This window comes from Tinamus guttatus, unplaced genomic scaffold, assembly GCF_059628265.1.
Source record: "Tinamus guttatus ecotype Peru unplaced genomic scaffold, ASM5962826v1 Tinamus_guttatus_pri_ptg000033l, whole genome shotgun sequence".
In the NCBI taxonomy this organism is placed as follows: domain Eukaryota; kingdom Metazoa; phylum Chordata; class Aves; order Tinamiformes; family Tinamidae; genus Tinamus; species Tinamus guttatus.
In genome coordinates this window covers 6,703,076-6,718,284 of record NW_028288567.1, presented here as the reverse complement: position 1 = coordinate 6,718,284, position 15,209 = coordinate 6,703,076, and the positions used below count along the sequence as shown (strand labels likewise).

General features: G+C 40.8%; 1 long non-coding RNA gene across 1 annotated transcript; it reads right to left on the bottom strand.

Annotated features, from left to right (window-relative positions):
- Positions 1-571: 571 nt before the first annotated feature.
- LOC148596051 (uncharacterized) lies at positions 572-1,055 on the bottom strand. The gene is made up of 2 exons (XR_015913755.1): positions 757-1,055; positions 572-701 (listed from the first exon to the last, which is right to left on the bottom strand). It is a non-coding gene; the product is annotated as an uncharacterized LOC148596051 (long non-coding RNA).
- Between the last annotated feature and the right edge of the window lie 14,154 nt (positions 1,056-15,209).

Genomic DNA, 15,209 nt, shown 5'->3' with positions numbered 1-15,209 from the left:
GAAAATGAGGCAGGGGAAGAGAATGAGAAGAAAGGGTAAGAAAAATTGAACCCTGGAAAGTCAGTCGCTGTTTGGAGCAGTGTGAAAATGCTCCGTAATTGCTAGTGGTGCTGCCAGGTGCAACTTGCCCCTGTGCAGCTGGTGGCTGTGGCTCAGGGAGCCGTCTGGGCCATCAGGTCATGAGGTGACCCGATCGAGTTTGCTCTCAGCAATGGCGATGAGGCTGATTGTGGTGGGCATCTCTGTGGAGAAACCAGGAGGAGTATTAAAGGCATTAATCCTGCTGTGAAATGTGTAAGTGTGGCATGCGGTCTGCAGTTTTGCCTCAGTGATGGAGAGTAGCCTGGAGATTTGAACGCTGAAAAGGTTAGACATACTGTGTAACTGCTCTTAACTGTTGTGGTTGCTTGTTTGCTTTCTGAGTGTCTTTAATACAATTCTTTTTTAAAAAAAAAAAAAAAAAGAAAAAAACACTTTGATTAAACACACAGTCTGACTGAAATTCTGCAGTCTAAACTGACTTGGCTAGCTAAAATTCTTGTGGTGACATCGCTTTTTTCCCCCTCCCTCCTTCCTACTATGTTCCCTAGATACAAAGTTACTGGAGGGCTGCACCTCTCACTGTTAGGAATTTTCCCTTTCTCTGCTAGTTGACAAGCTACAGTCAGATAGCAAATCTTTACAGCATGAATATGGACTAACTAGAGGCCATGCAGAGCCGAATCTGCAGTTGGAGCCTTATAAAAAGTCTGCAACAATACAACTCTACTTCCTGGACCGGATGATAAACTGACATAGGTTCTTGGAATGGTGAGTGGGTGCGCCCACGCTACCCACATTAAAAGTCGGCAAAAAGCCATTGCGAGAATAGCCCAAGCACAAAATTAGAGACTGAGATTAATTAAAACGTTATTTTTTCTGAAATGCTTAATAGCAGGTTGTGCTTTTATGGAACATTTTCTTGGAATATCTCAAAGCACGTGACAAATGTTAGTTAATTCACTTACCTCTTTAGGATAACTGGGCAATATATAAGCCTTACTCTACCTGTTATAAAAACGTGGCCACTTTGAGGCTGAACCGCATTGTTAATTCTGCACTGCCAATTTTCATGGAAGTCTTCAGGCACGTAAGGCAAAAGTTCCAACTATATTGCTTGCATTATAGATACCATCATATAACAAGTGGTGACACTTCCAAACTTCTCTACAAATGTAAATTGCTGGCAAAAAATCACTGTGTTGCAGTTGTCCTGTGCTTCTCAAGTCACGTCTGCTAGCTGTGCAAGCCATTTCATACTGAGCACCCCTGTGCTGTGTGCTTGCTGTAACTTAAAAGGCAAAGTCTCATGTGCTGGAGAGCTTAAGTGAGGAAAGACAAGTCATCAGTGAAAAGCTAGATTGGCATCTCGGTAAGAAAAGTCATCCAGTGCTGAATTGCCCTGAAAAATGAAAGTATCTTTTTTTTTTTTTAATTACTTAATCAGTAGAAAGACTTGGGAATACTAAGACTCCTAAATTCAATTTTTAAAACACTTGTTTCAATTCTCAGCATGAAAACCGCAACCCAATTTACACAACATTATTAGTGTCCAACTGAGACAAAAGAGAGGTGAAAACAAATCTGTATTTGAAGGGTTCAGACTGCAGAACTTGCCTGGCTCACCACTGCATGGACCCAGAGGACAGGATACAGTCTCAAGGTGTCTGTGTGCCATAGCACTGCAGGAGGCAAATGCTGTGAAAATAAAGATGAACATCGTAGCCATGCCTAAGGTAATGCATTTAGTAGTATAGGAAGTTGAGAAACCTTATCCCTGGGCGTCCGACTAAAGAGTGGGCACTATGCTAAGGCAAGAAGATTGCATGTCTTCTGTAAATGGGTAGGCTTTCTGCACTCTTCTAGCTCTTAGCACCAAAGAAGGCTGGTCTCTAACTCCTTCTAGTCTTAAAAAGAGTATATATAGTTGTCACATCCTTGTTAAGCAGACACCAAGAGGATAAATGGAGAAATAGCCTTGTTTTAGTGCTCTTAAGTTTTAAGTAGGATCTTCTGGCAGATGGAAGCTGGTGGCCTTTTCTCAACATCCTTGTGGTGAGGCATGCTGCCTGGGGATATTGCTGTGGGAATTTTGTGGTGAAGCTTTGATCAGCATGGCAAGAATATTATGTGAATTGGACTTGAAAGACATGCAAACACCAAATTCCCACTCATAACAGGTAACCTGCTAGTGAGAAGAGGAGAAGGCAACCACAAGTTGACTTTCAAAGAGCAACAATGTGCGATTTTGTAACAGGAGCTTTTCTTTCCTGTAGTGGTTTCCACGGAGGATAAACAAACAGCATTTCAAACATTTTACAGAGACATGCCTTTTTATTTAGACATTAGACTAAGGAAGGAGAAGTGCTACCAGGTCAAAACAACTTAAAGCTGGATGAATAAGTTTGCCCTCCTATGATAGAATAATTTTTTCTTCTTTTCCACTTTGTGCTAGTTTGCTTCTGACACCAGTATTTTAGTTGTTCTTATGCTGTCAATGGAGAACTTAAATCCCAGAGATGTTTTAGGCTTTACCACCAACTGTTTGACTGGCTCCTGCGTTTGCTTCCAGACTCTCATTAAACAAGCGGTGGCAGCAACATTAAGCAGGCCAAGGATGCTGGGGGAAGGAAAGGCCATTCTGAAATTCTCCAGACATCTTCCTGGGCATCTCCTCCCTAGCTCTTGGAACTCCAGACCTGATTGCCTATGCAGTTTCCTCATCTCTTTTTTTTTTTTTCCCCAGTTAAAGTCTCAGGTCCACAGTCTTACATCATCCTTTCATCTTTACAGCTTGTATGTGTAACCAGTCACAGACTGGTTACATTTGGGAGTGCCAGGATCTCATGATTCCAGGGCCTCTTGATTTAATGCATGTAACTGCTTTTCTTTCTTCTCAGCTCAGCTTTCTTCCTCAAAAGGTATTCAGATTGTTATACATCAACCTCACATACCTGTGCCAGGCTCTTTAGCCTTTCCTAGTTTCACCCCATGTTTCACAGCCCAGAGAAAGAAAATTCACAGTAAACTTCCCAACACAGAAAGTGGTAATAGGCACTTGGAGAAATCTGTCTCTATCATGATAATGAAAAAATGTGGAAAAAGAAGAAGACAGGCAATGGAGAAACATTGAATAGACCCTAGGGCAGCCCAGAACTATGGCCTGTAAGCAATTCTCCAAGCACAAACCTTTCTTAGCTGTTATGAGTCATCTAGCTTCTTCTGAAAGAACAACAGATGCCCCAGCCCAACATTTTCAGCTCCCTGTGAAAGGAGCCCAAACACAACATCCAGTAAATATGCAATGATGTTGAAAGGCTTCTGGTTCTTCTCTGCTGTGTTTCACTTTTCAAGTCCCGTGCCAGCCAGGAAGGCTTTTCCCACATAAGCATACCGGACCCAGTTAGTGCTCGGTGTTATGGAAAATGCCTTCTAGTAGACATAGTCAAAAGTCAGTAGTCTTGGATTCGGACACAAGAAAAATGACCATAAGCTAGAGCACCTGGCTCAGGGTTTGAGCTTTAGTTTTTCTAGCCTCGTCCTGCCCATACTCAGGGTTTTGCAACGGTCTCTGTGGGAGACAGGAATGGAGATATGGAGTTCGATCCCTTGATGGTTTCCTCTGGGTCTGTTGCCAGTTTGGTCCTTCTTGCTGGCCTAGACTAGTGTGGCTTAGTCAAAATGACTGATTTGGCAGCACCTTTACCATGACCTCTGAATATTCAGAGATTCACTCTATGAATATTCATTAGATGCTAGCAAAGGAAATGCCAGTAGTGTCAGAGAACTGCTCCACACAGAATAAAGGAAACAACGTGACTATAAGCAATTTGCACCTTACCTGTCCACTAAGGCCAACAGTTTGTCAAATCAGAATCTTTCACTCTGAATTCTATTGATAATTATCTGCCACGGAAATAAGGCTTTTTTTTTTTCTCTTTATTTTGTTCTTCCCTTTCAATAAGTTTTGGGTAGAGAAGAACTTGAGTGACAAAGTTTAGAGGCAAATATTCATTCCCTTACAGACTTCCCCAAAATCTATAGTGGAAAAAAAAAGCGAGTGATTTGGTTAGATTCTTGCTCCTTTATTATTCCTCTTCTATGATGGAAACAGGAACTCAAGCAAAACAACCGAAGGCTAAAGATTTCTATTACATCAGCAGCTACCAGTGCCAAATGTAATGATCTTGTCTGTGCAAGTGACCCCTTAGTAATGTTAAAGCCTGGGACATTTGTTCTGCCACTGCTTAATTTTTAGCAGCCTTGAACATCCTTATCCCCATTTGAACTTGTAGAGGTTCCTTTAACTCTGTTGAAAAGTTCCTTTTACTACTTTCTCTAAACCTCTAAACCTCTCATTTCCCCCACTTTTACAACCCCTTTCTTCTGTGAAACATTTTGCCTTACAACACTTAGCAGATTTCTTTTTTACTCAGCCAGGGTTCCTATGCTCTTTCCTCATGCTCTTTAATTTAAGCAGACTTCTCTCCTACATGAGATAATTATTGATCACAGGCTTGCACACTGTTCCCGGGCATTTGCCTTTTTTTTTTTTTTGGTGATAGTGGACAGGAGAGAATTTCTAGGAGTTAACTCTCGTGACTTAGTACCCTTGTTCACTCATTCCTAGCAAATATTCAATACTCACAAATATAGTCTTGGTGATTTTTTTTTTCTCCTCTGGTCTCAGTCTCGCGCAGCCACTCGGAGTATCTGTACGTGATCATACATTTCTCTCTTCTGCCTTCCCTCACAGCTTCCAGGCCCAACCTTATTCAAACACTGACACATTCTTTCCATCCAGCAACACCAGAGCTCGCTCTCTTCTTCATTTGATTTATAAACTTCCCCCTCTCCCAGTGTAATAGTCTTCAGAAGAAAGACACAAAACAGACAGAGGCAATTTTGTCACCTCTTGTGCCAGATTCTGAGCCATCCATAGCAGTCCAGAACTACCACAAGGCCCATGCATCACATTTAAAACACTACCTTGCCAAAATTTAAGGCACTTGACACAGAACAATCCTGTTTATCTAGCACAGCATCTAAATTTCCTATTACAGTGGGGGGCAGCGCCTGAGATTTGCCAGGAATGAGGGAGTCTGATTAAGTCTGGCATCTATTTCTTCAGTTAAGAATGGGAGGAACCAACAGGAAAGATCATGTATCTTCCTCGTGTTGGCATCCTCTCTGCTTGCCACTTTTCAGAGGACAGACATTTCATGGATCAGTATCCTTGCTAAGCTAAGCTAAGTAGAACCGAGTATCTGTGTCTTCCATTTCCAGGGTGAATGTATTCTGCACTAGACTGTTGTTAAAAAGCTGAGTACTGTTGCCACCACAGAAGAAGAAATTTGTCATGCTCTGATCCTGGCTTCTCTGAGGGACTCGGGAAGGTTCAGAAGCCCCAAGTAAGCCACAGCACAACTGTATCAAGGAGAGTTGCACCAGTCTCCATACACAATGAGCAGCAGTGGGCAACTAAAATGAAGTAAGTGGATAATATGTAGACTGTGTAAGGAAGCAGCTCTCTATATCAGTGCCTAAAAGATTAAGTAATTCTGAAAGGTAAGAAGGATGGATTATCACGCAGTTTGTAGTGGATTTAGAGTATCTGAGTCCCAGTGTAAGGCACGTTTGGGCAGATGTGTCCCATTCCTTCTCAACTCTTTTTTTGTAGACTTGGATTGACTGCCTCAAGGTCATTATTCTTGCAGATACTTGCCAATAAAACTGTGAGATGAGACAGGAACCTTTCATATACAGCTGTTTCTCTCAGATTAAGTCTAGAAAAAGCAAATTATGATCTGTGACTTGAGAACAACAGCTCAGTCCATCAGGTAAGCTACTGCAGAGCTATCAGGTTCTGCCTTAAACAAAATTACTCTTCAGATCAAATTTCTTTCCATTTATAAATATATATTTTTATTCTCAATAAATGCTGTTTCAGGCAGGATTAAATGTTATGTATTGTAAGACAGCCTTTCCAGAAAGCTATGAAATAGGAAAACATATGCTGCTCCCCTTTCTTAGATTCATTTGAATCATGATGCTGACAGAAGCTGATTTGCCAACAGTTAGAAATTTTGATCCTGGAAAAAGGTACCCATCTCTCCAACAGCTGTGGGGAGCAAAATCTTTTATTTACCAACACAAGAAGAACAGAAATGCATGCTTTTCTCAGCCTGTTCTATGCCTGATCTGGAGGGATTTTAAGGAGTTAGACGTCCAAAAAGCATGAGCTATTCAGTCCTTGTCTTTTTGTTGCCCATAGGTTTGTAATGTCAAGTGGGCTGAAATCATCAGCTGATGTGACATCTGAACAGATATCAGACTGTCAGACCCTTGGTCATAAACAACCTGATATACATACGAACTAGCTATTTAGAGATAAGTGTCTATAGCCCAGTATCAATTCTCCGAAACTTCCACTTTCTTTAGTAAAGACCAATGGCTTGGGGGAATGTCTTTCTAGTTTAGAAACAAGCATCTGTGTATTACAGCTTATTCCCCAAAGGCAAAAATGTTAAACACTTGCCATTTGAACTGCTGGGCACCTCATGGATTTCTGGTGGGAGTTTTATCAACATAGCATAAAGAAGTTTTATTTTGTCTTACACAGAGCTGCCTGGCCTCTTGGTCCACACTGATGCCTTTTGTGCAATGATTAGCAGAAGAGGGAGAGAGGTTCTAAGGCAAGGATATCTGTGCAGGAGTGAAACAGCTTCAAATAGACATGATGGGAGCACGTGATAGACTTTTCCTGAGAAGAACTTTCTCTAGGTTCTTGACAGGCTGTGAAACATTTTTATGACATAATCCAGTGGTGAGGAGAGGACTGAATGGCTAGTCAGCCTGTAAGTTACAGAGAAATTAGGTGTAACAAAAACTACATAAAACTCAAGTCCTCTGCTTCCAGCCACTAGCGCTGATGTGGTTGCATATGCTTCAGCAGGCCTATGGCTATGTTCAGGAGAAGTTTTATCTAGGCACTGTCAAGTACTGATTGCAGCAGGAACCTTCTCTGATACTGCCAAGTCGTTATCTCCCATATAGCAAGCAGAGGACTGAATTTTCAGAGACCGTACTTGGTCACTCTGCAAATATTACATTGACAAGTAACAGAGAGCTCCCCAAGCAGTGCTCTTGGAGCAATGTTCCATGGCTATTAAGAATTAATGTAGGAGAAAAATGCTAGTTTTTAAGCTTGTTCAGGAAATTGCAAAGCTTCATCTGAAGTGTAATGCAGCTAACTACTGTTAGCAAGAGCTGGGAATACAAAAGTGAAGATTATTGTAACCAAGAAGGCAAAAATGATAGAAAGTGTTTTTCTGGCAGTGATAGCTGATATTAGCAGCATGCAGAGGGACTGAGTGCCCTGGTGTAAGAGGCCTCAGGGAAGGCCATATGGGGAAGGAGGCCAGTGACGTCTGGTTTCTCATTTGTCTTAACAATTCGTCTAACTAGGAAAAAGTTCTCATACTCATGCTGCACTCTCAGTCCAAGCCACTGTTCCCAAAGGTACATTTATTTTCTTCCTGATATCTATCCACCCATTCCTGCTGGATTTGGAAGACTGTTTTAAATTATTCCTTGAAAAAAAAAACAAACCACTGCATGAATTCCTTTTAATCTCAAACATGATTAATCTTGCATCTATTGATCTCTGTGAATTATTCTTACCTAAGGGAAAGGTGAACCTGGTACACTGATTGAGAGAGCTGAGTCAAGGACAATGGGAACTTGGGCAGGGAATATCCTCTAAGCCTGTAAGGTTTCCAGGTGCTCACAGAGGGAATTATTACATTTTGAATTCCCAGACAGAGAGGGAGAGCAGCTGGATGGATTCTGGATAGAGGATGCTGGTGAGCTTGAGGTAAGAACATGCAGAAGGCACATGGAGAAAGGACATTCTGTAGTGTTTCGTCATTGAATAAAAATACCTGATTTCTCCTTGCCTTTTTAGTGCTAGTTTAGCTTTTTGCTTTGGCCAGAGATGGACATCAGAACTTCCTTTATGGAGAGAGCATAGTTGGTTGTGTTTCTCTGCAACCAAAGAGAATTTGTGCACTGAAAGAGGCTAAGGGAACTGGTCTCTGCTCAGGAAATGTGCATTGGGCTCTGTGTCACAAATAGCTGACAAAATCTCACTCCAGTATGCAGTTCCCCAAGGCTCTATAGGAATGCTGGCTGAGCCAGCTGGAATCCTTCTTAATGACATGGTTGTAAAGACCTGCCTTGCCGAATCATGTCATCAGAGACTGAAAGATCCAATCCCATGATCTCACCCTAAGCATCTGAATAGTTTATCTGCTAGACCAGGTCACATCCAAGGTTCCTCTGTTCTCATGTAACTCGAGAAAGGGTTTGATAGAAGAACTTTTGCCCCTGTGTGCTTTCTTATTGAACAGACTTCTATGTTGGATTTTACTGCATTTAAAAGAGCATTTCTAATGTTCAATTAAACTGGAAAATCCATGCCCAACAGATTTGTTAAGTATGATTCTCCATCTAGTCATTATCATTAATGAAGTCATAACTTCCTGAGTGATTCTTGTGTGTCCTTGATTAGCGCCTCCATTCTGCATCCACCCCCTCAATGTGGAAGTCAAGCTGTGGGTTTCTTCCTGGTTCTTGGATCTTTTATAAACCTCAATATGCTTGAGCACCTCTCCAACTTACCAATTTCTCTTTTTCTGTAGCACCTCAGGGTAGTGATTAATGCGCTTGTCCCAGAGATAGTGTCAACATCCCTCTTCCTCAACTACCAATTCCAATGCTGTAGCTCAGGGCGTTCCCCAAAGGCATATGGTCGTCTTTGAAGATGGCCGTCTCACATGCACAGGATTAAGCTGCCTTCAACTATACATTTTTTTTTCCCATGAGAACCTGAATTCTCCTGGGTTTTACCTTCCTGCAGCATGTTCATCACAGCTTATTACTGAGGCCAGACAGGGCTTATTTCACTCAGTCGCCCATGGGAAACTGGCAGGGTAAAGCATGAGCGAGCTCACTCTTTTGATTCATACGCTACTGTATTTTTGTAGTTAATTGCTTGATTTTTCTGAGACAGATCCCATCTGGCCCTGATGTTTTGTCAGCCTTGTGACATTCTAAAAAATTTTATAACTATTTTTGGCATGATCTCAACTTTTGACTGTATTTCTGTTTTTTTCTCTAGCAAATGTATGGCTGTTCTTGGCATCTTTTCCACATTCCCCATTCCCTTATAAACACTGCACAAAAATTGTTTTATCAGCGTCTGCTTCTTCTGTAATTTAGCCCTCTACACTTCTGAGGAACTGTCTGCTCAAACATGGCGTGTTCTCTATAGCTCATGAGCAATCTCTAATTTTTCTTCATCAGAGCAATTTCATTTAGGCAGTAGTTCTGTCAGTCTCCTCTTGCAGCTTCTATACACCTTTGGTTTCTTTGTCTCTTGCTATAGGTTTTGGCTGACCTCAGGTAATCTGCCCAGAATGTTTAATCCCAAATTGCCTGCTAGTCCATCGAAGGAGAAGACTTGTGATGACAAGCCTTGCAATTGCTACAGATACCATGTAATATTCCAATGAAGTGCAATGCATTTAGTTCTTAATCCTTCCAAGACAGATGGATCTAATCCTAAAAATGTTTAAAGTTGCATTCAAATGATCTAGGAGGTAGAACACAAGCCTTCATTTATTGCATTTATCGAAGAGAAGGTCAATAGATGATTTATTTTAACAGTGTGTATAGATATTTATGCAAAGAGAAATAATGTGAGAGTTGGGAAGGCTTTTCAGTCCTGTTGACTGAAAAGCAGCTAAATGGCTAGTGAAGCTAGACAAATCAGCCCAAATATGGTGTAGTTTGTAGATGTCTGTCTCTGCCTTACCAAGAAGCAACAGAAATTCCAGGTTCCAACTGGCAGGTCACAAAGTAAATTTTGCCCCCTTTTGTCTTTTCCCCCAAGTTTTCCCATGTCTTTAGTTTTGTGATAATTTGGGCCCTACTGGTTTTTTTCTGTAGGCATGAGCAAAGACTTCTACCAGAACAGTGTCAGGGTGAACTCCCATGCTTTCTGAAACAAAAGAATGTATGATCTTAATACTGCAATTCCTTTTGAAGGACTACCTCAAATTAAACCAGAATTATCTGGATTTGGAGGGACTTTCTGCAGTAGAGCAGGACTCCGTCTAATTTAGCGCTGTAACATTTGGTGGGACCTTTAATATCCCCCTGTTAAATTTGGCTTTTCAAGGATATTTTTATGAACCTCACACTTGAGTCTACATAGGCCTTCTCGTCTGTGACAAGGTGTGCTGCCTGTTCTGGTTTGGTGGCAAATCTCTAATGATTAGACTTCTATTGTACATTTTTTTCTATTCCAGAACTTTCTTATTAGCACTGACCAGGAGTAGGAAGCATGCCATAAAAACCCTGTGGATTTGTTGGTTCCGAGGTTGCATCAACTGTAAGAATCCAGAAATACTGGAAACCGTAGGGGAAACTGTGTGGGCATCATCTCTCCCCCTCTCTTCATTTAGTCTCTTAGCAACTGCAGGCCCGGTGGGTTTGGCACTGCTCCGTATGTACTGTCCTCACTGTCGGATGAAGAAGAGCGCAAGAGACTTAGTACAAAGAGGGGGAAATGAGGGGAGGAAGAGTCTATAAGAACATGAACCTATACACACTGGAAGAGGGAGACAGTCTGTGAGAAATGACAAGAGGTGGTTTGCTTGATACACTATTGTCAGTGAATGGGTTTTTGTTCTGGTAGCTATGGGATGCAGGTAAGAAAAAGACTCCATGGGCTTTCAGCTGAAAGTACATGTGTGCTGCCATGGGATTCTTCCCAGGACTTTCCTGTTAATGATCCCCACTTGGGCTTTCTGCACAGATCAGTATCATTAATTAACATCCAAGCTAGGAAGCTCATCTGTCGTCAGCACAGATGCTGCGGGCAGGTAGCACTTGCTACCTCGATTGCTGCGGGAGTAGAGACAGATGCTGAGCTTTGCTGTGTCGGCCGCTCAAAACCTAAACCCCAGATCTTTCCTCTGCCCTTCAATTGCTTGCTCAGTTGGTTTCTAAGGGTCCCTTCCCATGTTTTCTGTGGAAGTGTCAGGAGCCCTAGGGATTTTAGTGTGCAACAGGATACTTAGGAGCCGTGCGTTGTACCCAACCTTGTAATCGTCAGTGCTAAGCCATGTACCTTAGTGATGCCAATGTGTGTGCTAGAACATTAACTGCATTGCATGTGTTAAGATGTTTCTCACATATTATCTGTTTTCTGAAAGACGGAAATATCATTACGATTACTGCCCAACAGGTAGGATATATTTTTCCTTCACCAAAAAATAGTTTATTTGTATAGAAAACACATTACTCTCCATTGTAATTTCCAAGAGAAAATGAGAGGAAGATGGAACAAGAGTTAAAATGCTCTGTTTAACCTGATTCATCCTACTGAAAAAATATCAGTGTGCTCTTTTCCCTGGACCTCTGCCATTTGCTTCTTTATACCCTGAGAGGCATTGTGTTAAAGACATTATGAAACATTATAGATGGTGATGGCAGGGAAGTAGCTTAGCAGTAGCTTCTGCAGAGCAGCTTGTTCATAGCCACCAGGTTGATAGTGAATTAGAATGCCACCAAAGTGAAAGTATTGTTTCTTCTTCACTCTCATAACTTTCTTCTAATGCCACATAGTACATAAAACAGAGAGGAGAAGAAAAGATTTCTGTTTTCATTTTAAACATTCCTTTTCTTAGCGGTTGGAAATCCCATTGGGAATAATGAAATAAAAAGTATTTGGTAAATCAAAACTAGAGCTTAAAGTCAGACCTGGAGCTCTAGGCTGGCTCTCTGTCCTGGCTCATACAATCAGACTTAGGCTTTTCTGTGAACAGAGATCCTGAATTCTCTTCCAAATCTAATCATCGTCTAACCCTGACCACTTTGGCATACCTCATAACATCCCATTTTCTAATCAGTGTGTTGACATTTACATAGAACCACAGAAAGTATATCCACCCTTCATGTCTACTTCCAAAATATACTTGAAACAGATACTTTTAAGGCAGTTGGTATTATATTATAAGGGAAATTCTTCACAGCCTGCAACAAGGGTGACAGCACAGCGTGTTAGACTGATGGTCTCTCATATCTGATTTCTCTGGGGAGAGAGTGTTCCATACATACCGCATATCTGCAGCTACCACTGATTCTAGATGTAACCAAGAGTAGACTGAAATGGGAAGAGACCTAGTTCTTACTTCCTCTAATTAGATTGTCCCTTAGCAAATGATTGTTAACATCGTGACGTATTCCTACAGATACTGGCCTGTTTTGCAGAAGCAGATGGTAAGTCTTCTGCATTTTCCCTTGGAAGAGAAAGCCACTGTAATGGCCTTTTTGATATAGGATTTAAAATATCCCTTGTTCATCTTCTCCTATGTCTGACTGAGCTGCAAATGGGAGAGTGAGAGCCCGTCAGCATGGAGCTAGGGCCAGTGGCCCATCGTGCAATAATAGGAGAAACTGAGGAAATGCATGTATTGCAAAGGAAGGAGAGAACAGATGTATGTGCATGAAACTGCAGGGGAAAAACAACCTTGGGAGGGATATCTCTTCACCTCAGTTATCATTGATAAACTGTGGTGAGAAGCTGAAGTGTTAAAGGAGATGCTGGAAAAAAGCTGGTAAATGGGAAAGCAATAAAATCAAACAGCATTTGTGCAAGAAGTCTGAAGGCAAAAAAATGAATTGTCAGACCTGCTGAGATTATAACTGCTCCTTTATTAAAACCAGTAAGTGCTTTTAAAATGCAGTCTGTTTGGTCCCCATTCTGAAGAGTGCTAGGCATGATTGTGAGGGTCCTACAGCAGGAGACTTCCTTCAGAAAGCAAGAAAATTGGTTGAAATACTAACTAAAAATAACACTGTAAGAAGCCTAATTAGGACATAATAGAATATGATAAGATAGGGGAAAAATCAGAAAGGCTCTTAAAAAGAGATTATTACCCAGAAATTGTATATAAACTGGTGCTGTGTCAAACTATATTAACAAGGAATTTGACCCCATGGCCCTGACAATTGTCTCTTAAGCCTGAAAAATTGAAGGCTTAATCTGAAAAGCATTGAGTAGAAGTAAGGCATTTTTAGGATGTCTGTGCCATAACGCTCACTTTGAAATCACTGCATCTGTCTTACAGCACAGAATCTGACCCACAAACTCATCCTCTTATTGAGAAACATGTTCTGTCTCTCACATCACCCAAGTAAAAGAAAATCTACAAATAGAGCTTCGTTGACAGTTCTACCGGTGGTGCCAGAGACAGGACAGAATCCAGCTCATTCCTCTGTGTTTGCTGCTTCATTAGTAAAGAGAAAAATTACAAAAACAATGCATAGAATAGATAAATGGAATAAGAATCTTTTATAAATTCAGATTTCTGACTTGCTTTTTAAGATATTTCCAGCAAACTGTTTCTAAAGAGTACAGAGGAGATGCTGTCAAAACATCTCATGATTATTGCATTTCTCAGGCAGCCCTGGAAAGGTAAGAATGGTGTTTTCGAGAATATTGTCATGAGCAAAGAGGAATTTCCATGTCACAAAGCAAGGTTGTTCTAAGGGAGTAAGGGAACTGACTCTTGGTTGATAGTAGCCTGGAGATGAAAATAGCCTTTTATTTAAATTCAACATGCATAGTGTCCAACTCTGGAAATCCATACCTAGGCAAAAGTACCTAGAATGCGAAAAGGAGATTCACTGTATGGGAAAAAGATCTTCTTCTCACAGGCTTCAGTGTATTAAGCTGCCACTGACTCTCAGCAGAGCTGCACCGTTGCCAAAGTTTGTCTTTCTGCATCTGCATGCTCCAAAACAGCCCAAGGGTTTTGCCCAATGTTATGCTAACTTAGGTCTGAGATTGAATCAAAACTCTGGATCTCAGATATGCCTGTCTAAAAGCTGGATCCAAATATGAACTTTCCGGGGGTCTGGTTAATTAACCTAATGTCACAAAGTGAACTTCACAGTATAACTGTTTAAGGGTACAGATATATTTCTCCAACAACAGAACAAACATTCTTCATTTTCAGACACACATTGAGCCTAGAACCAAGAAATTTCATCTAACATAACTCAGAAATGTGAGCAGTCCTTTGCACGTTGGGATTACCTCCTAGTATAGGTCAGTGCCCAAGTTACATTGTCATTGCCATACTCATGGGCTTTATCTAAAAGGAAATCTTCAAAGTTTTGCCTATTCTAAATGACCAACAGAAGCACTTGAATTTCATTCTCTTTCAAATTCAACAACACTTGACCCTTTAAAGTACAGACACTGCAACAATTTTTAATCTAAATGCCACTTCTAAGCAAACACCCACAGAGTTATTAGACATTTGCTCAACATAGTACATCCAACTTACATTAAGAGGACCAAGCTGAGACCCATCTGCTTTTTAAGCATTATTTGGCTCAGTCCCCAAAACCCAGAGAAATAAAAAAGTGGCTTGTGATTTTCTGTTAAGAGATTTTACAAGATAAGCTGAATTTTCTTCAATTCTCTAGGACTTCCTAATATGGAACTAGGAACATTTTTACACATAATTTAAATTACTGTTAATAGCAACAGGGAAAAGATCATATTGGCTTCTACGGAATCAGGTTTACCCTGCTCATGAAAGGGAAGCTCTGCTCGTAATTTCAGAATTTCACCTGGGCAGACCTGGGAAGTGCTGAAACTCTCCATGGGAGACATTGCACATCAGAGAGGTAAAAAGGTAAAAGATTGGTCAGTGTCTTCAATAAAAAAAAAAAAAAGGAGCTTGAAGGACTTCCAAATTAAAAACAGTTGTTTAACATTTTCATGTTACCCCAAATTCTTATGAAAATATTTGTAAGACAAATGGTTCATTTTTCACCATTATTAGCACGGACTTTGTTAAAAAAGCTTTGGAAATGTTAATTTTGGAATAGAAAATGAAAGTTTTGTCCAAAAAGTACTATTTAGGTTTGGGGTTTTTTTAGCCTAGAAAACAGTTCTTCTGAGCAGTCCTGAGGAGGAGAGGTAAGGCTATCTGTATTTAGATGAAAAAAGCAGATCCAAATTAAGTATTTTAGCATTCACTTCTGTGCTAATGGAATCCAAGCACCACAGCATTGTGCTTTTTACT